Here is a 27321-nt window from a genome sequence, read left to right as displayed (position 1 = left end):
ACATTCAGACCCCAAACTGTAGGCAGTAAAGCCAAAGAAGGTGGTGTTTCAATATATATTAAAGACATACACACCTCCAGGCTGGTCAAACATTATGATGCACAGGAGACAAACCAGGTGTAGATAACTATTGACAAGACCTCTCTACAAATCATAGCTAGCTACCGGCCCCCAAATCTGACTCAAGATGCTCAATCCACCTATCTGGACCACATTGAATCTATCAAGATTCAACCCTGTATCCTGATCCTGGGTGACTTTAACTACCCAAACATAGACTGGAAGAACTATTCACGCCAGAACCAAAATACCCAGAGATTCCTCGATTTTGTCAGTGCAAATGCTTTGGAATAGCTAGTCGATACCCCCACAAGAGGTGATAATATCTTGGACTTGGAATTAACCAACATGAGTAACCACTGCAGCATCCTTGCAGTATCATCCTCCCTGGTAAGATCTGACCATAAAGCAGTCACTTTCAAAGTCACCATCTCCCCCGACCCCCCCTCTAGCTAGGGTCAAGCAAAAAAATTTCTCCAAAGCTGATTACAATCTCCTGATGGATGGTATAAACAGCTTCACAGCCCCCTCCCCCTCTCTAGGAACTGGCACCAGTATCCAGAACTATACCAAAGCACTATATGAGCATTTATATAAAAGCATGGAATCAGCCTGACAGGACTAAATCATTCTCCACAAGGAAGAGTAAACCTGTCTGGTGGACATCTGCAATATATAAACTCTATAACAAAAGGAAAAAATTGCTGTCCAGGACCAAGAAGGAGCAGGTGCCCAGTTGGAAGCAATCTCTCCTTAGCCTGAACAAGCAAATAAGAACCCTAGTGAAATCCTCCAAAGCAAACTTTGAGTTCTAATTGGTCATATCTACTAGAGACAATCATAAGGACTTCACATATGTCTGCAATCTCAAAGGAAGCACCTAGATCTGTTCAGAACTGGTGGTCAAGGGCACCACATATACAAATGCCATAGATATAGCAAACTTGCTGGCTGACAGATTCAGCAAAAAGTTCACCCCTTTGTCCACCCTAACAGTAAATCAGGACATTCCCAGTATCCCCCCTTCCCCTTATATCTAGGGAAGTGGTCATCACTGCTGTCTCAAAGACAGTGATGATACGTTCCATAGCTTTGCATATCAGACCCCTCAGGCTACTGGGGAGATAGCTCCCAGGGTCTGTAGTCACTCCTCCTTTGTGGAGAGGGATGACTGTAGCAGTGCGACATTCAGTAGGGACAAAGCCTGAGGTGAGGCTGTGATTGAACAGGGCACACAGGTGGGGTGCCAGTTCACTCTGTAGTTCATGTAGAACACAACAAGGGATATTGTCAACTCCCATAGAAGCTGTATTCGTGGCCTTGGACAGTGCTGTTTTAACCTGTGCAGCAGTAATACTGGGTGTCTGGCAATCTACTGGTATTGTGATTGGTCCTTTAGGGAGGGAGCGGTAAAGTTGGCACTGAATCTGTCGGCCAGTATATTGGCAATATATGTTGGCTCGGTATAGGAGGTACCATTGTGCAGTATCTCAGAGCAAATCTGGGTATTGCCATGGAAATTCTTTGCATAACTATAAAAGGCCTTGTGGCTGTCTTTACCATCTGCTGAAATTCTGTTTTCATAGCTAGCTTTAGAGGATTTGTTGAAAGATCTCAACTTTTTGTTGAGGCTGATAAGGGAGTTTTTCCAGTCTTGAGAGTTCACCTTATTCCACATCAATTTCCTCTTTGTGTTGTAGAGTTTGTTTATGGCATGGGACCACCAGATTGTCTTCCTTTTTTTGGAGGAGAGATTCTTGGTTCTACTGGGTATGGCGAGATCCATGCATTTGTGTACGTGTTTGTACAGTGCGTTGGTGTATGATTCTGCGGTCACGCATCTATTCTCTATTTGCATGGGTGCCCTGAAGTTAGCCACCTCTGTTTTTAGGAGCCCAAAGTTAGCTTTGGAGAAGTCTTTCATGGTGGTTACCTTTGCGAGGAGTGGGGTGGGAGGGACGTGGATTTCCAAGGTGATTAGTTTGTGGTCAGATCTAACCAGGGAGAAGCTGACTATTGGTGTAGAGCAATGGTCGCCCATGTTAATAATGACTAGGTCAAGTATATTGCTACCTCTAGTGGGGGCAAGAATGAGCTGGTCCAGTGCACTGGAATTAATGAACTCCAGGAAGCGGTGGGCAAGTGTATTGGTACATGAGTAGTTTATTGAGTTAATGGAGGGGTAGTTGAAGTCACCTAGTAAGAGAGTGTTAGGTTGGACCCTATCACCCTAATATTCTCCACGGTGCTTAGAAACATGGAGTGCGAGTCTTGGGACATGGTTGGGGACCTATAGCAGGCTATGACCTGAATCTCTGTCTTACCCAATGTTAGCTGTACCTGAAGTATCTCTGATGTGTTATGTTGAGCTACCAGTCTGGAGGTGTACGCATCCTTTATGAATATGGAAACACCACCACCTTTGGAGCGTTGGTCCAAGTTCTGGGGCCGAAAGGTGTGGAATGAGTTATAGCCTGGTAGTGCAGGGGAGCTTTCTGCTGCCTTGAAACAGGTGTCTGTTACAGCACAAATGTCAATGTTTTCCATTTTAAGGAGTGCTTCAAGTGAGTGCATTTTGAGATTTAGACTTCTAGCATTGAGCAGCATGACCCTCAGATTGCATTTGTTTGTATGTGCTACGGTGGTAATTTGGTCTTTGGAAACCACCTAAAAAAGGCACTATAGGGGTGACAAAAGCATTGGCCAGTATCTGGAGGCCCAGGAGTGACAGATGCAGGCCATCTCTGCCAAAGCATCAAGGTCTATCAGTCATGTCATCCCAGGCAGACAGATACAGGATTCCATTAGAATGACACCAGAAACTTAGCCAATTGTTGAACTCAATTATTTTCTACTTGTACTGTGGTATTATTCTGGGTGATGGTAGGATGCTGCTCAGGGCTAGGGTCATACCCGCCTGGGTTACATAATCCAAGAGCTCCTCCATGTCTCTTTTCATGTAGTCCAGAGAGGTACGTCTCAGGTCATTCACAGCCACATGTACAATGACAGAGTCATATTTGTACCTGTTGTTGAGGGACATGAGTGCATGTGTTATGTGGAGGATCCTGGCACCTGACAGGCAGCTGACTGTTACTTTCTCCTTATTCAGCCTAGTGAGTGGGATATCAGTATGCCTCACTATCGAGTTACCTATGCCTAGTGTGTTGGGCATGCTGTTTTGCCTTAGGGGCTTTGGTTGAGTGGCACACTGTTTAGGAGAGTTATGTGTCTCGTGATTAGTGTTGTGTTGTGCTGGTCGAGTGCTTTTCTGCCTTGGAGGTCTCTGCTGCTTGGGCAGATTTTTATTGAGAGCCTCTACAAAGGTGGGTGCGTGGTTTGTGTTTTTATATGAAGGCAGTGTTGGTGTGTGTTCTGGAGGACTATGTCTTCCATGTAGTGTGGTGCAAGTGTTGACCTTCTCCTCTTGACCAGATATTCCAGTCTTGGCTGGAGAATATGTGGCTTCCAATTTGGCTATATAAGTGTATCTCTCACAAGTCTGAGTGCTGTTAGGTAAGGGGAGAGGGTTGTCGGTGTACATGAGGCAGTTGCTACATTGCCTCAGGATGCCCAAGTTCATCAGGTTAATAGGAGAAAGCACAGGGAACTGACTTTTAGACATGCTGGAGGGGTGGGCATTGATAATAAGTACTGGATCTGTTTCCTTCTAGAACGTTTAGTAGTGGTAACACTTTTGTGTGCTACAATAATTGCTACAAGAAGTCTGGTAAAATGGTAGACTAATAAGCTAGTATAAGTGCAGGAGAGGAAAGAACTAGCAGCTCTAAAGGAATATTTGAAGAGCAGACTCTGGCACCACTCAGAAGCTTACAAACAGTCCTGGATGCAGGAAGTCTTTATCTGGACTAGACTAGTTACAGGAAAGGTGGGAAACAAGCACAAACGTGGGCTTTTAAACTGGAAAGTTGAGACAGAAGGAAAAACTGTCCAAACAGCCAATAAACTACAATTTCTGGGACAGGAAAAACTCCTCTTGTGCTAGATAAGCAACCCAGTGCTTACCACTCCCACTGATAAGCTAGAAGGCTTCCCTCCAACACAGAAAGGCTTGGGGGGCTCAGAAGCTTACAAACAGTCTTGGACACAGCAAATCTATATCTGGACTAGACTAGTTACAGGAAAGGGGGGAAACAAGTGCAAACGTGGACTTTTAAGCCAGAAAGTTAATAGAGAAGGAAGAAACTGCCAAAAGGCCAATAAACCACAATATCTGTGCCATAAACCACTCCTCTTGTGGCAGATAGACTACCTAGTGCTTGCCACTCTCATTGATAAGCTAGAAGGCTTCCCTCCAACACAGAAAAGCTTGGGGGGGGGTCAAAAGCTTACAAATAGTCCTGGATACAGCAAATCTGTATCTGGACTAGACTAGTTACAGGAAAGGTGGGAAACAAGTGCAAATGCAGACTTTTAAATCAGAAAGTTAAGAGAGATGGAAAAACTGCCCAAACGGCCAAGAAACACAATTTTTGAGCCAGAAACCAGTCATCTTGTGGTAGATAGGTTTCCTAGTGCTTATCACTCCCACTAATAAGCTAGAAGGCTTCCCTCCAGCACAGAAAGGCTTGGGGGCTCAGAAGCTTACAAACAGTCCTGGATAGAGCAAATCTACATCTGGACTAGACTAGTTTCAGTAAAGGAGGGAAACAAGTGCGAATACAGGCTTTTAAATCAGAAAGTTGAAAGAAATGGAAAAACTGCCCAAACGGCCAATAACTACAATTTCTGGGCCATAAACTACTCCTTATGTGGTAGATAGGTTACCTAGTGCTTACCACTCTCACTGATAAGCTAGAAGGCTTCCCTTCCCCATAGACAGGCTTGGGGGGGGGGCTTAGGAGCTTACAATCAGTATCAGTCCTGGATACAGCAAATCTGTATCTGGACTAGACTAGTTACAGGAAAGGGGGGAAACAAGTGCAAATGTGGGCTTTTAAATCAGGAAGTTGAAAGAAATGGAAAAACTGCCTAAACGGACAATAACTACAATTTCTGGGCCAGAACCCACTCCTTGTGTGGTAGATAGGTTACCTAGTGCTTACTACTCCCACTGATAATCTAGAAGGCTTCCCTCCAACACAGACAGGCTTGGGGGGGCTCAGGAGCTTACAAACAGTCTAGGATACAGCAAATGTCTTAGATAGGTTACTTACTGCTTACCACTCCCACTGAAAAGCTAGAAGGCTTCCCTCCAACACAGAAAGGGTCGGGGGGCTCAGGAGCCTACAAACATTCCTGGATACAGCAAATCTGTATCTGGACTAGATTAGTTACAGGAAAGGGGGGGAAACAAGTGCAAATGCGGGATTTTAAATCAGGAAGTTGAGAGAGATGGAAAAACTGCCCAAACCGCCAATAACTACAATTTCTGGGCCAGAAACCTCTCCTTATGTGGTAGATAGATTACCTAGTGCTTACCACTCCCACTGATAAGCTAGCAGGCTTTCCTCCAACACAGACAGGCTTAGGGGGCTCAGGCACTTACAAGCAGTCCTGGATACAGCAAATCTGTATCTGGACTAGACTAGTTACAGGAAAGGGGAGGGGGGCAAGCTTAGAATTTTTTTTTTAGTAAGGTGGAAAAGGAGAAAGCTGGAGCAGAAGACAATTCAAAGTTAAGAATCTAAGTGGGTTGGCCTTCTCAAATGTTCTCTGTCTACTAGGTAGAATGAACTAATGACACTAGACTGGCAGGAATGTCCCAGATCAAATATACAGTATGGGCGGGCAACTGCAAAGCCACCAAGTATAAGAACACGACAACAATAGGGAGAGTGGGTGGGAAACTATTACAGCTACTAGCTCTAGCCACTAAATGAAAGTTTTAAACAGATAAAGGAGCAATTAGACTCTAGAGAATGCTTTTAACTGCAAACAAATCAGTTATGTGATACCTGGCTAGAGCACAGAAACCTCAAAAAAATGCACAGAAAGGCACAGATAGAGCACTCACAAACAGAAAATAGAACTCTCAGTATGAAAAAGCAGCTTACAGTTAAGTAATTCAGTAAACATGCAATTGGAGTAATGAAACAGTATCTAGTAAATCACTAAGAAATCAATAGTGATGCTTTTGAGAACCAGAAGAAGGTTAACATCTCATTCTCCACTTTATATTTTGACTTATTCTATCAATTACTGCCTTTAGTAACACAACATAAAATATATAGGTCTTACTGTAGATCAATTTCTTGTTATTTTTACCTTGTGTAGAACTTCTACCACAAAAAGTATTGACTCAACTTAAAGTAGCCTACAAAATTCCATACCTCCTAATCCTTGAAGAACAACCTTTGCAATTAATATCTTAGTGCTTAAACTGAAGTACCCATTCTCATTTATAATCTTACAGTAAGATGTAAAAGTGCATACCCTCCTAAAAATAAATAAATAAAATTCAATGTCTAATCCATATTAGCTCCCCATGAACATGTTACTGTGTTAAAATAAACAAATGCAATTAGTTTTCTTTTAAAAACAGAGCCAGTTTTATTCTCAATAATCTTAATATTTACTCTGATAAATGAATGATACTGTCCTCCACTGCATACCTCCTGCTACACCACTGTTTATTGCACCCTCTTAGGAATGCATATTATAACTTACTTATTAGACCGCTATGCAAATTAGCAACAGTAGAACCAGTCTTCTCTAAATTAGCTCCAGAAAGCTGGAATAAAATCCTAATTGAGATCAGGGCAATCACCAACCTTCAAGACTAAACAACACCACTTAGAAAACATGCAAAGAAAACTTCAGAATGCCATTGCTTTGGTAATCACTGATAAGTAAACTACTTATACCACATACTTCTCAGAATACTAATCACCTTGGCAGCTGCACTAGTAACTCAAAACCTTTTGGCATTACTCTAGCTACCAACTATGGACTTACTTTCATACCCCTTATAGCATTTTTACATTCTACCACACCCTCTTCCACCATGACTGCCTAACACTATATTGCTCATTATTCGTTAACCTTTACAGACTCATCTCTGTCTTGCATGTCCACTTATTACCACCTTCTCCATATATTCATTCCTACCATAGTTGCTACTCACTGTCATTGCCACTATATTGCATTGTATGCTATCCTATAACTGAATATTGCTGCTAATGATGAGTCACTTATATTTTACTTATTGTCTTGTAAATGCTTTAGATTATTGTTAGTACCTTATTTTGAGTGATTCATATTGTTTACATTTATTTCTGTTGTCTCATTTTTTCAGGAGTAAGCTCTATGTTAATTCGCATTGTTTTACCTTCACATAAAAACACAAACCACACACCCACCTTCGTGGAGGCTCTCAATAAAAATCTACCCAAACAGCAGAGATCTCCAAGGCAGACATGCACTTGTCCACCACAACACAACACTAATCACGAGACATATAACTCTCCTAAACAGTGTGCCACTCAACCAAAGCCCTTAAGGCAAAACAGCATGCCCAACACACTAGTCATAGGTGACTAATGTAGTGAAGCACACTAATGTCCCACTCACTAGGTTGAATAAGGAGAAAGTAACAGTCAGCTGCCAGTCAGGTGACAGTATCCACCACATAACGCAAGCACTCAGGGCCCTCAACAACAGGTACAAATATGACTCTGTCATTGTACGTATGGGTGTGAATGACTGAGATGCACCTCTCTGACTACATGAAAAGAGACATGAAGGAGCTCTCGGATTATGTATCTCAGGTGCGTATGACCCTAGCCCTGAGAAGCATCCTACCATCACCCTGAATGATGCCACATTACAAGCAGAAAAATGATTGATTTCAACAATTGGCTAAGTTTCTGGTGTCATTCTAAAGGGATCCGGTATCTGTCTGCCTGGAATAATATGCCTGACAGACCTTGATGCTTTGCCACACCTATAGTGCCTTTTTTAGGTGGTGTTCCAAAGACCAAATTGCCACTGTAAAAGCTACAAACAAATGCAATCTGAAGGTCATGCTGCTCAACGCTAGAAGTCTAAATCTCAAAATGCATTTGCTCGAAGCACTCCTTAAAATGGAGAACATTGGCATTTGTGCTGTAACAGAGAAATGGTTCAAGGCAGCAGAAAGCACCCCTGCACTAACAGGCTGTAACTCATTCCACTCCTTTTGGCCCCAGAACTTGGACCTAAGATCTAAAGGTGGTGGTGTTTCCATATTCATAAAGGATGCGCACACCTCCAGACTGGTAGCCCAACATAATGCATCAGAGATACTTCAGGTGCAGCTAACATTGGGTAAGACAGCAATTCTGGTTGTGGCCTGCTATAGGTCCCCATCCATGTCCCAAGACTCACACTACACATTCCTAAGCACCCTGGAGAATATTAGGGTTCAATCTAACACTCTCATACTGAGCAACTTTAATTACCCTTCCATTAACTGGGAAAACTACTTATGTACCAATACACTTGCCCAACGATTCCTGGAATTCATTAATTCTAATTCCCTGGACCAGCTCATTCTTACCCCCACTAGAGGTAGCAACATCCTTGACCTGGTAATTTCTAGCATGGGCAACCATTGCTCTACACCAATAGTCAACTCCTCCCTGGTTAGATCCGACCACAAACTAATCACCTTGGAAATCCACACCCCACCCCACAAAGGTAACCACCATGAAAAACTTCTCCAAAGCTAACTTTGGGCTCCTAAAAACAGAGGTGGCTAACTTCATGGCACCCATGCAAATGGGGAATAGTTGCATGGCCACTGAATCATACACCAATGCACTGTACAAACATGTGCACAAATGCATGGATCTCACCATACCCAATAGAACCAAGATGCTCTCCTCCAAAAAAAGGAAGCCAATCTGGTGGTCCCCTGCCAAAAACAAACTCTAAAACAGAAGGAGGAAACTGATGCAGAATAAGGTGAAGTCCCAAGACTGGAAAAACTCCCTTATTAGCCACAACAAAAAGTTGAGATCCCTAATCAAATCCTCTAAAACTAGTTATGAAAACTAGACAGAAGACAGTAAAGACAACCACAAGGCCTTCTATAGTTATGTAAAGAATCTCCCTGGCAATACCCAGATTTGCTCTGAACTACTGCACAATGGTACTTCCTATATCGAGCCAACAGATATTGCCAATATACTGGCCGACAGATTCAGTGCCAACTTTACCCCTCTCCCCCAAAAGGACCAATCACAATACCAGTAGATTGCCAGACACCCAGTATTACTGCTGCACAGGTTAAAACAGCACTGTCCAAGGCCAAGAATACAGCTTCTATGGGACCTAACAATATCCCTGCCTGTGTTCTACATGAACTACACAGTGAACTGGAACCTCACCTGTGTGCCTCACTTCAGGCTTTGCCCCTACTGAATGGTGCACTGCTACAGTCATCCCTCTCCACAAAGGAGGAGCGACTACAGACCCTAGGAACTATCGCCCCATTAGCCTGAAGAATCTGATATGCAAAGCTATGGGAAGCATCATCATGGATCTAATAAACAAGGATATAGGGAATCTCCAAACTCTGGATCTCACACAATTTGATTTTGTGAAGGGTAGATCATGCCTGCTCAACTTGGTTGACTTCTTTGAGTCAGTCACCAGAGCTGTGGATGAAAGCAAGTTGGTTCATACAGCCTACCTTGATCTGGCCAAGGCCTTTGATACAATTCCCGGCTCAGGAATCATAGAAAAACACACTACGCTAGGCATCAACCCCTATATCACTAGGTGGGTTGCCAACTAGCTCACATATAGAACCCACATTGTGAAAGTATTTGACTACAAGTCAGACTGCCGACCAGTCATGAGTGGAGTCCCACAGGGTTCAGTCCTGGGTCCTCTCTTGTTTGGTATCTACTTCTCTGAAGTTCAGGCCAACATGAAGGGACTCTGGCTGACAAAGTTTGCAGATGATTGCAAGTTAGGAGCTATTATTAACTCCCCAAGTGATGTTGACATCCAACAGAAAGGCCTCACTGAGGCCAACAACTGGCATCACTAAGTGGATAGGAGCTACAAGAGGTGTAATGTACAACAAGTATTGAATAAAGTCTCTGATGTTAGATATGGTAGAGGCAGGCCCTTCTTTCCTTCAACTCCACCTTCTATTCACCCCAAGAGACTGAGCGATGGTAAATGCAGGGTACTGGTGACTTAGTCTTACAGTACAGGGTATGTCTTGGATATTATAAGGAAGCATTGGCCCATTATATCAATGAATAATGATCTTATACAGATAGTGGGTGAAAAACCTAACTTTATCTTTAAGAAGAAAAGATCGTTAAAACAGATGCTTTGTTATCCAGCAGTTTATTGATGGTAAAACTACTAGGAATAAAATGGGTTTCACTTATAAAGGAACTAGACCATGTCATACTTGTAAGTGATGCAGTTATATTAACACTACTGTATGTTTTCACATCCAGATCAGGGTAAACAGTATGTGTTTGATGTTCAAGCTACTTGTACTTCTTCTCATGTGGTTTATTTAGTGTGCTGCACTACCTGCACAACGTTTTATGTAGGCAAAACTGATAGACAGTTGAAGAAGCGTGTAGTAGAACACGTAAGACATATAAATAATGGTACTAAGTGTAGTGCTCTTTCTAAACATGTGCAGCTCACCTCACACATATTGTTTTAAGTTTCAAGTTATAGCACAGGTAGCAGCTACTAACAGGCTGGGAGATGTTAGGAATGCTACTGGAAGCTTAGAGAGTAAGTGGATAGCTAGGTTAAGGGCTGATTATGGTTCAGGACTAAATGATAAAGTCCCCCTTAAACCTTTGTTACAGACATGCTCACTTTTAGATGAGCTTTACATAGACTTATGTGCATTAGTTGGTTTTGAGTTTATTTCTTATTTTTCAATTTTTATTACATTTATGATTTGTATTCTTTTAATACATAATTGCTTAATTGGTTGATTTGCTAGTTGAATTTCTGTATAAATTGCTGTGTGTGTGACTACATTTTTATACTGACATCTGAAGAAGCAGCAAGAACTGTGAAAGCGCTTATGTTATTTTAAAATAAAAGTTTGTTTGTTTCATGCTGACAGCCTGGTGTCATCTCATCATTCTACTTTTTTTGGACTGTTTTATTCTGGTTTATTTGTTTGGTGAGACATTTACACAGCACAGCACAGGTTGGTCATTTTTTCCTGCTGTTTATACATCTGTAATTGTTCAAATAAGGACAATTATATACAAAAATACATAAAACTTTCTTAGCATAAATAACGTAAAACTTTATAAGTTGGTAGCTATGTAATTGTTCATCTGGCAGTAAAACTACTGAAAGGTAAGCAGTGGACATCATACAAAATGGCTTCCTGTTAGTTTTCAGTACCACAATAACAAGCTTTCACTTGTAAAATAAATGTAAAACAGCATGTACGTATATGTAGCAGGGTATCTGTGGGGTAGAACCTTCTTTTATATATACATATGTGTACCAACTCTACAATCACACTATCAAAAGAAAAGACATCCTCAAGACAATGCAAGCACAATCCTTCATGCACAAATCCAGAACTGCACATTAGTGATCCATATTTAGAGTGCCACTCACTAGTGTAGCAAATTTAAACCTGATGTCCAGTGTGTGTGTGTGTGTGTGTGTGTGTGTGTGTGTGTGTGTGTGTGTGTGTGTGTGTGTGTGTGTGTATGTGTGTGTGTATATGTGTGCAAGTAAGAACATCTGTGTCTGTTGAAGTATACAATGTGCAGGGCCAATAATAACAGATGTATAGCACTCAATAGTACAAATTAGACAGTTTGCATGTGTGTGAGGTGGTAGGAAAAGTGTTCTTTTTTTCAATCTGTGTGTGTCTGCATGAACACAGTCAAGCAGTGTGCTAGCATTATGCCCTGGCATCTTGAACAAGTGTAAGCCTTGCTTGGTAGAATAGTTAGATCAGCGTCATCACTCCCAACCATGAGAACCACCTCTACCAGGAGTTGCACTGCTACTTCCATGGCATTGACTAGACGTCATGGTGCTACCTGAATCTGAGTAATGTCTGCTGGATGAGCTCTCCTCATGACATCCAGGACCATGACCCCAGTGGTCTATCACGTCTAGGTGTGGACACCGCAATCACCAATAGAGCAGTGGAAGGAGTGTCACTACAATAGCAAGATCTTGCATGTCCATGTCTGCTAACACCAGAAGATGTAGCTGCTCTCCAGGCATATGGATGCCCACCCTCCCCCATCATATGTTCCATCACATACACTGTCTGTTCCAGTATGTCATTTGCCTTGTCAAAGGAATTGCCCACAGAGTTCAGGGAGTTATGCATGTCAGAATGCAAGACATTTTGTACTCACACTATCTCTTCTGAGGCCCTGGTGGAAGATGCCTAGGCCTCCCCTATGGCCCTACACATACATCTGGTGGCAAAGAATGACATAGTAGCATCAGTGGAGGGTGGACAGCAGGCCTCTTCCAAGCAACTCTACCAACCCCCCTGTGTAGCAGCTCACCTTCACAATGATGGCTAAGGGGAGCAGCAACTAGTTCTGCAATCAGAGTAGCCACACTGTTCTAATCAACTGTGTCACCATCAACCTGTCCTACATCAGAGGTCTCTGTGTCATGGTTATGTGTAGGCATATTGACTGTGTCCATAATATGTTAAGGGGATGTGGGAGCCATGATTTCGGTGTCAGACTGACCCTCTGTGCATGCCCAGACTGTGCCTCTTCATTGCCATCATCATCAAAGTCTACCAATAGTCTGACATCAGGTGGTAGGAGTTTTACAGTGCCTCTGTCAGGATCACCTATGATAACAAACAAACACAATAAACACTGAAATAAAGAAATAGAGAATACAATTTATCAAAACCTTTTCTTATATGAAAGTTATGTTAAACTATAATAAATGCTAAAGCAAATCAAATTTTAGTTAGACATGAATCTACCTTTTATACAGTAATAACAATAACCAAATGTGTGCTACCCATGTGCCGGGGATCTTGCAGCTTGCAATTCAGATGTCACTGCATGTAAGGCAGTGAAAGGAAAGAAGGCTGGTAAGTATCACAATAAAAATGAAACAAGAAACAGAAAAAAGTCCATTTACATGTGCAGATTAAGAATGGTCACCTAGAAAAATCTACTAACCTTTCAAATTCCTCCCCAACATCCTCCTCTATCTCTCTATTACTGTGTCATCTAACTAACACTTATTTCTGGCTCTACATATATCTGACATATAAGATATATGCATATAAAGATATAACAATGGCACTTGTATTTTGCATATCTGGAAGTTTTGCTTGAGAAACTCTGGTCTGTCATCTATATCAGCACCAATATCAAAGAGTCTATGTGAACCCCACTGCTGAGCTATCTGGATCTCTGACAGTGGACAGGAACTCCTCTGTTTCAGTTAGTGATGCTTCAGTAGCAGGACCACCTCCCATAGCCACTTGTTCCCAGACAACTGCAGCTGCTCAACAGTGGGATTTCATATCATTTGCTTTGTGACATATCTGGGAGAAACATCTCCCATGCTATCCAACAGCATTGATGTCATCAACCACCAATTACCATATCCTTTCTGCAGCAGATTGGTCACCTTTGCCTCTTCCTAAGATAAAAGCTCCATGATGATGTAAGGCCTGGAAAATGACCTCATTTTCTGCATCAGTGAGTGGAGGCTTGTGAGGTCCAGATTTCTTCTTGGGTGCCATATGCTTGTATGAGATAAAACAGAAAACAGACAAAAATGAAATATATAATACACAGACAGGATAGCTGTAAACTCAGTTATGCATGGATATATGCTCCCTATGACTGCACAAAAGTTAGGACAGCCCCCCCCCCAAAAAAAAAAAAATAATAAAATGACAACAGTATATAACAGTTCTGTAATGCAGAGAACAAGTTTATGTAACTGTCTAATAGATTGCAGCATTAATAATAATACTTCACAATGTACAAGTAGAAATGTAGCAAACTACTATAGTACTATTTCCACTGCTTTGGACAGCACCCAGATAGACATCACAAACTTAACACATATATTTGTGCTAGCACATGTAAAAATATCTAACTTTGCTATGAAGTTATACAACACTCATTTGCAATAACAGTTCAAATTCCAATAAAATAAAACCTACAAAATGTAGGTCAGCCAGCATTCTGTAGCAAACTTTCTGTAATGCAGTCATAACTGACATACATGGACTATGCCAACAGTAAAGGATAAAGAAAAGGCAGAAAGATAAATGCATGCTTTGCATTGGAAATTGCAATTCTTCCTTAATGTTACACTAAAATCATTATGCAAGAAATAGCAATGTATCTTGTCAAGAAAGCAGTGCCGAATGTAGATAATTAAAGTTGTGCATATTTAGAAGTATAGAGATATCTGGATCCAGTCTGTCTCACCTTTACAATACAAGTACATTAGCTACATGAATACCTTGATACGGTTCACAGTCAGTCTTGTGAGCAGTATGAGTATGAGCAGATGAGGTGCTAAATCATTAGCATTCCTACACACTAAATGTAGGGAAGGTAAACAGGGTGTAAGGAGCTTTACAATTTCATGCACATGCCCTAGCAATACAAGGGCAAGCATTAAGAAGTGTTACCTACTAATGGCTTGCAGATGTCTATGATCAGTCTGATTGCAGGAACAATCAGTGTTTCATACCCCCCTTTGATATGCACTTACTGAGGGTGTGTCAGGAAAAAGACACTTACCAAAAAGTCTGAAAATACATTGACTGATTTAGGAGACCAATATCCCCATCATCCAAATGCTGTTTTAATGACCACAATAACTTCCTCTTACTAAGAAATGTTTTCCATATTCAAGGGAGTATATTAAGCTTTGCTACAGATACCATATGTAATAAAAATGAAATTGCATTGCTCTTAGGAAAGCATAGAAAATGAATGAGGAACCAAAAAGAAAGAGATGAATACACCTGCGGTGTTTGTACTTTTTGTTTAATATTGTGTGAGTACTTGGGTATCCTAACTGTTGGCAGTATCTTAATCATCCAGACATATACTGGCAAATGAGAAAGGATAACTTTCATAACTTGTTTCTTTTGTACTTTCAATGTGACTTGATACAATGTCACATTTTGAGTACATCTAAGCACTTTATCTCCTTGCTAATATATGCCTTTGTCTGTAGTAAATATAGGAAATAATATTAAATAATTGTTCTTAACACCTTGCATTGAGGGTTCAAATCCATACAGGTTCCTGTTGCAAGATATAGAAGTTAAACATCAGAAATGTATATTTACAATATTGTGTTTCAAAATGTTTCTTTTTTTCATTTGCACACTATTTGGCATTGCACTCCATTGACTGACATTGGTCAGTAGCAGTGAATGGCAGTTCAATGCCCGGGGTAATAAATGATCTATTTAATTTGGAATGCCATCATGACTGCAATTGAGATTGACATTAGTGCACATTTCTCAGCACCCTGGTCAGTACTGATTGAAGAAATTCAAGTTGTTACACACCTATCTCTGTGGCATAATGTGTAAATGCATTGAGCTTGCAGAAATGGTACAGGTGATGCAGGGTTAGAAACATGTTCACAGATCATTTTCCTGAGGGAGGTCATAATACATTTTAGCATACATTTTGGTATATGAATGTGTTGAATTGGGAAATTCAAGTAACTTCAGTATTGACTAAAAGTGACAGACAAATATGTCATTTGAAATTATGTCAATGTTAATTATATTTACTGTGTGAAAAATGAAAGCATTTCTGCTGTTACATGTCTTCTTTTCCATTGTCATGGCATTACCTAAAGTCCTGACATTTTAAGACATACATGATAGTAATGATGTGACAATGAGATGTGAGAAAGCTGAATGTGTCAGTATAATAAAGTAGTAGCACTTCTTATTGTTAGGTATATGCTGTGATTCATTTCATGTTCCCAAAATTGTCACCCAAAACAATTTTTGTGAATGCATTTGATAAATATTGCCTTTTGCATTTGTGTGATGCTTGGTAGCATGAAAAGCACTTTCACAACTTAAAGAAAAAAAGAGAAAAAAAATCTTTAGGCTGCCTTATATAGTGAAAACCAGCCTGGTAGCATTGCATGGCGATCAGTGCTCTGGATAGTACTCAGTGAAGAGAATACACCTGACAGGTAACATTCTCTGTGGCACAAGGTGTAAGTACAATCAGCTTAAAGAAAAGGGACAGTTGATGCATGGATCATATCCACTTAACTGATAATTTTACAGATGGTGGTCTGAATGCATATTTAATCACATTTTATGATACCATTGCATTGTTGCTTAAAAATCAACTATTGTCACTTTGTGAGCTGCTGTATGTCCTCTTTCACATTATTTGTCATTAACTACAAGTATGAAATTGTGTTTTACAAAGTAAATTTCTAATGTTGCAATGATATGTGAGAAGGATGAACGTGTCACTTGACTGTACTTCTTGTTCTAGACATTGTACATATGCCCACTGATTGAATTTAAATTACTGTGAGCTTTTCTCTCTATCATACATTTTTCTAATGCCTTTTCTATTTGCTCTGTATTCAACAGCATGCATGCACAGTTTACTGCCTAAGGAGAAAAGTGAAAAATTTAATTTAGGCTGTCTTGTGTAATGCAAATATGCCTGGCATCGGTGTTTGGCCCTCAGCACCATGGATAGTAATGCATGCAGATAATGTACCTAAAAGATGTCCAAATCTGTGGCACAAGGTGTAAATGAAGTGAATTGAGAGAAATAAGGCACATAATGCATTGTTCTGATCATGTTTAGAGATAAAATTTCAAGTATTCTCAATATGTATTTTTTTAATCTGCATTTTCTCTCTGCTTGGCAGCATGCAAACAAGGTTCAATAACTAAAGATGAAAGTGAAAATTTTAGTTTAGGCTGCCTTATGATGTACAAACAGATTTGGAGGCATTGCACAGTCATCAGCACTCTGGATAGTACTCAGTGAAGAAAATACATAGGTTCATAGGTTCATAGGTTCATACTAGGCTATCTGCCCTAGGGCAATTATAAGCCTAGCCAGAATGTGTTTGGCTTTCGCCACCCATTTTAAATTTATTTTGCTACGCCCTTTTTCAAGGTTAGTATACTGTGCCTCTGTCTAACAGTGACACAGAAGTGATACCCGGGGTAAACCTATGATCTCCCATCCACTCATCAAGATTCCTCTTGAAGAGAGTCAATGAGGGACTCTGCATAACCTGGACTGGGATTTTATTCCAGAGTGAAGGGAGCCTATGGGTTATGAATCTGTCCCTCCAGCATGTCCTATTTATTTCAGTGCTGAGGTTCAACTCTCTCGAGCGCGTAGCTCAATGGGATTTGGATTGTCTGAGGTGCAGCATGTCCATTAATTCTGGGTTGGACATGGTTTTATACATCAGGCACAGATCGCCTCTGAACAGGTGGTATGCCACTGAGTAGAGCTGGAGTTTCTTTAACTGGGCAGCATATGGCATCTGTTTGAGCCCTTTGATCCTCTTGGTGAGGTACTTTTGGGGTCTTTCCAGTTGCTGCAGGTGTTTGGTAAGGTACATCCCAAAAGGGGCATTGTACTCAATTATGGGCCTGATGAGGGATGAGTAAAGAGGCACAATGACCTCCCCTGATCTAGATGTGAATCCCTTTATGATTAGGTGGGCTATATAAAATGTTTTTCTAACCACTTTGGCCACGTGGTTGTCAAATGAGAGATTGCTATCAACTTGGGTCCCCAGGTCCCTAATTACTTCTTCTGTACTTAATGGATTACCACCTATGTGGTAATTTGTGGGCACTTTGTTTTTGCCAAAGAGGATGACTATACACTTTTTGGCATTTAGCTTGAGGCCATGGCTCTGGCACCAGTTGTCTGTTTCTATGAGGCCCTTTTGGAGGATGCTTGTGTCAGCTGGAGAGTCGATTATGGTGCCCAGTTTGCAGTCATCTGCAAACTTGGTCAGCCACAGTCCTTCCATGTTGGCCTGTACCTCCGAGAAATATATACCGAACAAGAGAGGTCCCAGGACTGAGCCTTGTGGGACACCACTTGTAACTGGTTTGGAGTCTGACATGGCTCCAGCCATTCTAAACATGTGGGTTCTGTCCTTGAGCCAGTTTGCAATCTATCTAGCGACATAGGGGTTTATATTTAAGCTGGTGAGCTTATCTATAATGCCCGAGTGGGGTATTGTATCGAAGGCTTTTGCGAGGTCCAGGTAGGCTGTGTGGACCACCTTCCCCTCGTCAATGGCCTTGGTGACTGTTTCAAAGAAATCAACCAGGTTTAAGAGGCAGGATCTGCCCTTAACAAAGCCGAACTGGGTAGGATCCAGTGTCTGTAGATCCCCAATATCTTTATTTATGAGGTCCATGATTATCCTTTCCATAGCTTTGCAGACCAAGCTAGTCAGGCTTATGGGGCGATAGTTTCCAGGATCCGTTGAGGCACCACCTTTGTGGAGAGGGACCACAGTTGCTGTACGCCACTCTTTGGGCACATATCCTGTAGTAAGGCTGAGATTGAACAGTAGTTTTATGTTTGGGTTTAGCTCTTCTTGGTGTTCATGTAGGGCAGCCGGGACACCGTCTGGTCCCATTGATGCTGTGTTTTTGCTTTGGAGAGGGCGGCTCTTACCTGAGCATCTGAGATGTCAGGGGGGCAGCACTCTACTGGGATAGATATTTGCCCTTTTGGTGGAGAGGGGGGGAGAAGTTTGCGCTGAACCTGTCAGCTAGGATGTTGGCAATGTCTGTGGGTTCAGTGTATTTTTTGTCATTTTGGACTAATTCTGAGCATATCTAGGAATTACCACCCAGGTTCCTAACATAACTAAAGAAAGCCTTGTGATTATCCTTAGTGTCCTGTGCAATTTTTCTCTCGAAGCTGGCCTTAGACAATTTTATGAGTGCCCGTAGTTTTTTGCTAATACTGATCAGTGATGCCTTCCCTTTTTGGTATTTTGCTCTATCATTTAGTAGCTTCCTCCTTCTATTGTATAGTTTGTTTATGGCTGGGGGCCACCAGACAGGACGTCCGCCTTTGGAGGATTGGGTCTTGGTTTTATTTGGGATCGCATGATCCATGCATTCCTGAAGGTGTTCATAGAATGCGTTTATAAAGGATTCTGCGGTCTGGGCCATATTTTCCACAGGCCCAGGGGCTTTGAAGGATTCCACCTCGGTTTTGAGGAGTGTGAAATTTGCTTTAGAGAAGTTTTTCACTGTGGTTTTCTGGGCAGGGGGTGGGGTCGGGATGTAAATATCCAGTGAGATTAGTTTATGGTCTGATCTTACCAGTGAGGGATACACTTCTGGTCTGGAGCATAGAGTCCCCATGTTGGTGATGATCAGGTCCAGTATGTTTTCCCCTCTTGTGGGAGTGGTAACAAGTTGTTCCATAGCATTTGAGTTTATAAATTCTGGGAACCTTTGGGCTAAGGTGTTGGAGCTAGAGTAATGCTCCCAGTCTATGTTTGGGTAGTTGAAGTCGCCCAATATAGTGGTGTTTGGAGAGACCTTCATATTTTCCAGTGTTCTCAGAAAAATTATCAACATGGCAAAATGTGAAAATGAAGTGAACTGAGAGAAATGAGGACATGATGCATTGTTTGAATCATGTGTGTGGATCACATTTCAATTCTCAATAAGTAAATTATTTTTTTTTTAACCTGCTGTTGCTGTCCACTTGGCAGCACGCTAACAAGGTTCACTATCTAAGGAAAATAAAAAATATGTAGCTTAGGCTGCCTTATGTAGTGCAAACACACATGGCAAAGGTTCAATTTCCTCAGCACTATGGACAGTACCGAGTGGAGAAATTCCACCTGTCACATACTTATCTCTGTGGCACAAGGTGTATGTTCAGTGAGTTTAGATAAAGAACACAGATGTTGAAGGGCTCAACATCAATCTATAAGATACTTTTACAGAGGGTGTCAGAATTCCCTTTCTCATGATATTTTGATTAGGACTGTAAAGGTAAAAGACAGATAATAATGTTAAACATGTTTATTGCAAGCAATGTATCAGTAATCCTTCCATAACTTAGGTTTTCTATTTAGCATATATCATTAATGTTTCGCATATAACATCAAACTAATGTGTGTACAATTTCTTTAAACATAATGATATTTTATTTAAAATTCATGCATATGTATAATGGGCACAATACTTTTGTTATAATCATCATAACTCATCACATATCCTAACTATATGTTTAGGACTATGTCTTGTGAAGTATGTATGTAACATACACCTGTATTACTCAGCTCATTTAACTGCATCCATCTGAAATATATTTGCAGAAAGAAATAATGACTTTTACATAGGAATGCATTCCCAGGACACACACACATATAGGCCTCTCTGAAGTGTATCTCCATTCATTCTGAAATTAGTATATCTGTAATTTCCATGCTTAAAAGGTATTGTATTTCTTTGTAAATAAGACATAACCAGAGAATAAGGCCTAGCATGGTTTTCCAGGGTGGTCATAATATAAACCCTACCCCAAAAATAAGCCCCAGTTAAGCTTGTCAACAACACATGACAGACGTGTTGAATTATAAAATAATATTATTGACACCCGTTAACTGAGGTTATCGTACTCTGCTCACCATTTTTGGACCATTCGGACACCCAACTTCTTCTCTTTACAGAAAGTCATAAGATTCTTTGCCTGGGAGTCCTCCACAATTCTTAGTGTAACCCTAACCATAACTCACACTTGACGGTTGAGATCCTTGGCCCATAAACACTGGCAGGCATATTTTGATCGATCAATGTACAGACAACATGCGTACAGCATGCGCACGTGATAGTGCATGGTAGTGGGTGTGCCTTCTCTCTGTCAACAGCATCATTTTGTGTTGCCACTCCAGTCTTGTAAGTCTTCAAATTAACACCCCCCCCAGACAGGATGAGTGCAAAAAGAAAGAGCTACTCCATCGCGTACAAGAAAGGAATCATGGCGGACTCCCTGGGAAAGAATCTGATGGCTTTCTGCAAAGGGAAGAAGTTAGACCTCCAAATGGTCTGAAAATGGCATGCAGTGTACAATAACCTCAGTCAACAGGCTGACGAGGGAAATGCTAAGAAGTGCAAGTGTAGATCATGTTGGCAACCATTATTTCCTGAGTTGGGAGACGTCTGTGAGTGGATTGCTAACAGGAGAGCAAAGGCTTTGGTTGTGTGCAGGGCTGATATCCAAGCTTTTGCCCTTGCAATGCTACCACAGTTAGAAATATCCCCAGAAGAATTCAAAGCATCACAATATTGGCTGGATGGCTTCCTTCACCAATATGAACTGTCTCTAAGAAGATCAACAACACTGTTTAAGCTGGAAGATACTGAAGTTATTAAATGTGCACTTGCTTTCAAGTCCTTTGTTGATGGCATTGACTTTTCTAAATACCAACTCTCCAACATGATTGCTATAGACGAAACTGCAGTGTTTATGGGCCAAGGATCTGAAACAACAATTGATCAGAGGGTGCCTCATTAATCTACATTCCCTCCACTGGTTACGAGAGTGCACGTGTTACCTGTATTTTGGCAATTCGTCTAGATGGAAAGAAAATCCCACCTCTAATCATTAGTAAGGGCAAGAAAAATAAGACTGAATGTGTTTCAGGTATTTATATTCTTGAAACCAAAAAAGCCTGGTGCACACAAGCAGCTATAAGGAAGTGGGTTGATGTAATGCTGCCACTTGTTTTGTGAGGTGGCAAAAGAGGTCTGCTAGTCTGGGATTCAGCCAGCACTCACCGTGCTAAAGAAATGAAGAAATTCCTTGCACAAAGAAGAAAAGATCAAATAATGACTCCCGCAGGAATGACCGCCTATCTCCAGACTCTTGATATTGCAATAAACAAGCCATTCAAGGACCATTTCCGCATGGAACTCAATGACTACATTGAAAATAGAATGGAGAGAAATCAGCATGGAAACTTTGTAAAGCCTAGCCTGCAAGAGGTTGTGACTTGGGTGAAAAAGTTATGGGATAAAATCACTGCAGATGTGTTGCCAATGCACTACGAGCAGGCTACTTGGACAAGCAGTACTCATTTAAGGAGAGCTCTATTGCTAGGCATGACAGATTGGGGCCAATGCTTCTACAGGAAATGGGGCCAAAAGAAATTCAGGTCAAAATTCGGGGGTTGGACACTTATGATAATGTTCCAGAAGAAGATGACATGACTGCATTTGAATAAATGTGAAAGCCAAGGTGCAGATATTCTGAAGTTGAAATGTTTGGTGCACTGTTTATGTAGAATTATCACACAACTGTTTTAATGTGTTAGAACTGTGGTCCAATAACAGAAAAGTATGAAAAAAATGTCAATTTGTGTACATGAATAAATGTCAATTTTTGTGCATGAATAAATGTTTACTTGTCTTCATTAATAAATGTTGATTTTTGTACATGAATAAATGAATAAAGGTAGATTGTTGGACGATGTGGGTAAATAAGGCATCCCCTGATAATAAGCCCTAATGCATATTTTGGCGGGGGAAAGAGTATAAGACCCAGTCTTATTTTTGGAGAAATACAGAACGAGCAGCGGGACTTGACCCGGGGCTGGGACCCGGACCCTGATGGAAGACCCCCTTGGCCTTTAACTCCTGGAGGCTGCCAAACTGTGCTGTGTCCCCATGCCCTCACAGCCTCTCAGGGGGACCTCCCTCCGATCCAAGATGCCCTTGTGGGACTCACCGCAGCCTCCGAGGGGCAGGCACGCTCTCATCAGGACTTCCAAGTCCCCCCCCCTCCTTTCCAGTCCAGGGCACCACAGTCCACATCTACCACATATCCCCTGCAGGCTGCCAAATTGTGCCATGTCCCCATGCCCTCAGACCCTCTCAGGGGGACCTCCCCCTGATCCAGGATGCCCTCGCGGAACTCACTCCGGCCGCCAAGGGGCAGGCACGCCATCATCAGGACTTCCATGTCCCCATACTTTCAGGTCCAGAGCACCACGGTCCCCGTCTCCCACATATCCCCTGAAGGCTGCCAAACAGTGCTGTGTCCTCCTTGCCCTTGGAGCCTCTCAGGGGGACCTGCCTCCAATCTAGGCCATCCTTGCGGGACTAACACCAGCCGCCGAGGGGAAGGCATGCTCTCATAGGGATGTCCGAGCCCCCCTCCTTTCAGGTCCAGGGCACCATAGTCCCCGTCTCCCGCATATCCCCTGAAAGCTGCCAAATTGTGCTGTGTCCCTATGCCTCTGAGCCTCTCAGGGGACCCCCTTCCGATCCAGATCACCCTCACGGAACTCCCCCGGCGTCCAAGGCACAGGCATACTCTCATCGGGACTTCCACATCCCCTTCCTTTACAGTTCAGAGCACCACAGTCCCCTTCTTCTGCATATCCCATACAGGCTGCCAAATAGTGCCATGTCCACCGTGCCCTCAGAGCCTCTCAGGGAGACCTCCCTCTGATCCAGGCTGCCCTCGCGGAACTCCCCCTGGTGGCTGAGGGGCAGGCACACTCTCATTGGGACTTCCACGTCCCCTTCCTTTCTGGTCCAAAGCACCACAGTCCCCGTCTCCCGCATATCTCCTGGAGGCTGCCTGGGCTGGCCGTGTCCCCATGTCCACAGAGCTTCTCAGGGGGACCTCCCTCTGGCCCAGCTGACCTGCAGAACTCCACTCAGCTGCCGAGGGGCAGGCCTGCCTTCATACTGACTTCCAAGCCCCCCTCCTTTCTGGTCCAGGGCCATTTTGGGAACTTTGCGACATTTTGGGATCACCGTTGGGTACCGGGCAAGGTTGGATGCCTTCCCCCTGCCTGGCAGGAGCACTCCTGGCCCTCCAGCCTTCCGCCAGATGCTCCCTTGAGGACTTCCATTGTGGGGGGCTCTGCCAGACCTAGTTCAAACAGGCAGGAGCACTCCTGCCCCCACTGCCTTCTGCCAGATGCTCCCTTGAGGACTTCCATCCCACCGGGGGTGAGATCTGGACCCTCTCACCGAGGAGGGAGTGTTTTCTGCTCAACTGACTTTCACCCCTCTCTCTCCCTTCTGGACGTCCACCAGGACGGACTCCCCCCTCCAGGCTTCCACTTCTACCCAGGTGGGAGCGCTGTTTTCCTGGGTTGCATATCTCCTGGAGGCTGCCAAGCCATGCCGTGTCCATGTGTCCTCGGAGCCTCTCAGGAGGACCTCCCATGATCCAGGCCACCCTTGTGGAACTCCCTCCAGCCACCGAGGAGCAGGCACCCTCTTATCGGGACTTCCGAGCCTCCCCTCCTTTCCTGTCCAGAGCACCATAGTCCCCGTCTTCCCCAGATCTCCTGGAGGCTGCCTGGCCAGGCCATGTCCCTGTGTCCACGGAGCTTCTCAGGGGGACCTACCTCCGATCTAGGCCAACCTCGTGGCACTCCACCTGACCACCGAGGGGCAGGCACACTCTCACCAGGACTTCCATGTCTCCCTCCTGTCCGGTCCAGAGCCATTCTTGGAACTTTGAGACATTTCAGGATTGCCGTTGCGTACCAGGTGAGGTCAGACACCTTCCCCTTTCCTGGCAGTAGCACTCCTGGCCCCGCAGCCTTCCACCAGATGCTCCCTTGAGGACTTCTGTCATGGGGGGCTCCGCCAGATCCCACTCAACCAGGCAAGAGCACTCCTGGCCCCGCTGACTTCTGCCAGATGCTCCCTTGAGGACTTCTGTCCCACTGGGGGCACGATCTGGACCTTCTCACTCAGGAGGGAGTGCTTCCTGCCTGGCTGCCTTCCACACTTCTCTCTCCCTTCTATACTTCCATTCGGATGGACTCCCCCCTCCGGGCTTCTACTTCTACCCAGGTGGGAGCGCTATTTTACCAAGTTGCATATCTCCTGGAGGCTGCCAAGCCATGCTGTGTCCCCGTGCCCTCAGAGCCTCTCAGGGGGACCTCCCACTGATCCAGGCCACCCTTATGGAACTCCCCCCAACCAGCGAGGGGCAAGCATCCTCTCATCAGGACTTCCGAGCCCCCCCTCCTTTCCTGTCTAGAGCACCATGGTCCAGAGCCAATCTGGGGACTTTGCGACATTTCAGGAATGCCGTTGGGTACCGGGTGAGGTCAGATGCCTTTCCCTGCCTGGCAGGAGCACTCCTGGCCCCACAGCCTTCCACCAGATGCTCCCCTGAGGACTTTCATAATGGGGGCTCTGCCATACCCCGCTCAACCAGGCACAAGAACTCCTGGCCCCACTGCCTTCTGCCAGATGCTCCCTTGAGGACTTCCGTCCCACCAGGGGCACGATCTGGACCCTCTCACCTAGAAGGGAGTGCTTTCTGCCTGGCCACCTTCCACCCCTCTCTCTCCCTTCTGGACTTCCACTGAGATGGACTTCCCCCTCAGGGCTTCCACTTCTACCCAGGTGGGAGCATTCTTTTACCAGTTTGCATAACTCCTGGAGGCTGCCAAGCCATGCTGTGTCCCCGTGCCCTCGGAGCCTCTCAGGGGGACCTCCCACTGATCCAGGCCGCCCTTGTGGAACTCCCCCCGACCAACGAGGGGCAGGCACCCTCTCATCAGGACTTCTGAGCCCCCCCTCCTTTCCCATCCAGAGCACCATGGTCCCCGTCTTCCCCAGATCTACTGGAGGCTGCCTGGCTGGGCCGTGTCCCTGTGTCCTCAGAGCCTCTCAGGGGGACCTCCCTCTGATCCTGGCCACCCTCACGGAACTCCCCCTGGCTGCCAAGGGACAGGCACGCTCTCATTGGGACTTCCACATCCCCTTCCTTTCCATTTCAGAGCACCACAGTCCCCGTCTCCTGCATATCCCATACAGGCTGCCAAATCATGCCGTGTCCCCCATGCCCTTGGAGCCTCTCAGGGGGACCTCCATCTGATTCAGTCTGCTCTCACAGAACTCCTCCCGGTGGCCAAGGAGCAGGCACGCTCTCATTGGGACTTCCACGTCCCCTTCCTTTCTGGTCCAAAGCACCACAGTCCCCATCTCGCACATATCTCCTGGAGGCTACCTGGCCTGGCCATGTCCCTATGCCCTCGGAGCCTCTCAGGGGACCTCCCTCCAGTCCCAGCTGGCCTGCAGAACTCCCTTCCACCACTGAGCAGCAGGCCCACCCTCACAGGGACTTCAGAGCTCCCCTCTTTTCCAGTCCAGGGCCATTCTGGGGACTTTCCAACATTTCGGGATCGCCATTGGGTACTGGGCAAGGTCGAATGCCTTCCCCCTGCCTGGCAGGAGCACTCCTGGCCCCACAGCCTTCCGCCAGATGCTCCCTTGTGGACTTCCATTGTGGGGGGCTCCAACAGACCCTGCTCAACCGGGCAGAAGCACTCCTGGCCCCGCTACCTTCTGGCAGATGCTCCCTTCAGGACGTCCATCCCACCAGGGGTGCGATCCGGACCCTCTCACCCAGGAGGGAGTGCTTCCTGCCCGGCCACCTTCCGCCCCTCTCTTTCCCTTCTGGACTTCCACTGGGATGGACTCCCCCCTCCAGTCTTCCACTTCTACCAGGGCGGGAGCGCTCTTTTCCCAGGTTGCATATCTCCTAGAGGCTACCAAGACATGCTGTATCCCCTTGCCCTCGGAGCCTCTCAGGGTGACCTCCCTCCGATCCAGGCCACCCTCGTGGAACTCCCCCCAGCCACCAAGGGGCAGGCACCCTCTCATTGGGACATCCGAGCCTCCCCTCCTTTCCTGTCCAGAGCACCATGGTCCAGAGCCATTCTGGGGACTTTGCGACATTTCAGGAATGCCGTCAGGTACCGGGTGAGGTCAGATGCCTTTCCCTGCCTGGCAGGAGCACTCCTGGCCCCACAGCCTTCCACCAGATGCTCCCCTGAGTACTTCCATCATGGGGGCTCTGCCATACCCCGCTCAACCAGGCACAAGAACTCCTGGCCCCACTGCCTTCGGCCAGATGCTCCCTTGAGGACTTCCGTCCCACCAGGGGCGCGATCTGGACCCTCTCACCTAGGAGGGAGTGCTTTCTGCCTGGCCGCCTTCCACCCCTCTCTCTCCCTTCTGGATTTCCACCAGGATGGACTCCCCCCCTCCGGGCTTCCACTTCTACCCGGGCGGGAGCACTCTTTTCTTGGGTTGCATATCTCCTGGAGGCTGCCAAGCTGTGGCATGTCCCCATGCCCTTGGAGTCTCTCAGGGGGACCTCCCTCTGATCCAGGCTGCCCTCGTGGAACTCTCCAGGCCACCGAGGGGCAAGACCGCTCTCATCGGTACTTCCATGGCCCCTCCTTTCCTGTCCAGGGCACCACGGTCCCCATCTCCCGCATATA

The sequence above is a fragment of the Protopterus annectens genome, chromosome 2.part2 (assembly GCF_019279795.1).
Source record: "Protopterus annectens isolate FY-2018-M chromosome 2.part2, PAN1.0, whole genome shotgun sequence".
Taxonomy (NCBI): Eukaryota; Metazoa; Chordata; order Ceratodontiformes; family Protopteridae; genus Protopterus; species Protopterus annectens.
Note: the sequence above shows the minus strand (reverse complement) of the source record.